We start from the raw sequence: 1,170 nt of genomic DNA, 5'->3' as shown, positions 1-1,170 counted from the left end.
CAAGTCGGCAGCCTCTAAAAAAGGACAAACACAAGTTGCTTAGAAAAGGCAGATTTCATATGAAACATAAATAGATGACCTGTTATTATACTGGATTGATCAGCTGGGATTCCACCAAATGGTGAGGCAGATCATTGTAAAGCTGGTTAATTATTTATTTATTTGATTGGTCTATAATTCATATATTGTTGTATATATCTTAATCACTTTATAATCTGTTATTTCGCATTAAAACATTGTATGTTGGTTGTTTTTTAAGAAAACAAATAAAGCTCCTTTTTTAGGTAATGATCTTAAGGTTTGTTCAATATGAGGCTCCACAGTCACATGTGAACCAGAAGCAGATTCAGTGACGTTTGTTCTTTGATTCCAATATCAAACAGCTTGTGTTTTGGTCTTTTCAGGAGGTCGCTGTGTCAGATTAGATGGTCACACAGTGAAAGATCTTTCATTTGAAGCAGCAGGTTCCTCACAGTATCAGACATATCGTTGTAACTTACCTGGTTAGCGTCATCTTCTACCCAGAATCCTTTGCTAGCAGCTGTTCACAGAGCTCCATCCTGGCCACCAGAGGACATGTTACATCACTTGAAAGTACAGTTTCAACAAAAGGTGTTCAAAAGTTTGATTGTAGGCAAAATGTTCATGACACCTGAAGATCTGGCTCCTTGAGGTGTCCTGGGCCTCGCTGGTCATCGGCAGCAGAGCGTTTGACTTTGTTGCAAGGGTCAAGCGAGTTCACGGCCAGTGGGTCAGGGCCACAGGGGCCACGAGGAGCTGAGGATTAAAAGACTAATGAGGTCACATTAGCTCTGCACCAATTAGGACTCCCTTCTGCCAGCCCCTCTCCCTGACTCCTGCCTCTGCTCAGCCAAAAACTGAAACGCTGCTGGCCCTGTCTAAGCGATTAGGATGAGGCTGGCTGGTTTGTTTACATCTGTTGCTATTGCTCTAATTCCTCTGCACTACTCTCTGGTTTCTTACACATGTCCTGAAATGATTCTCTTTCCCTAATCAAGAAGAGCCCGCCCTAAACTGACCTCGTGTGTCAGGTGTAATCCTGCAGTACGCTGACGTCTAACCCCAAAAAATGACTGCACATCTTATTTTTAAGTTGTGGGAAAAAACAGGAAGAAATCATCCACATTTTACAAGAAAACAACCAAACTG

The sequence above is a fragment of the Mastacembelus armatus genome, chromosome 2, assembly GCF_900324485.2.
Source record: "Mastacembelus armatus chromosome 2, fMasArm1.2, whole genome shotgun sequence".
Taxonomy (NCBI): Eukaryota; Metazoa; Chordata; class Actinopteri; order Synbranchiformes; family Mastacembelidae; genus Mastacembelus; species Mastacembelus armatus.
This window is presented reverse-complemented; position numbering follows the sequence as displayed.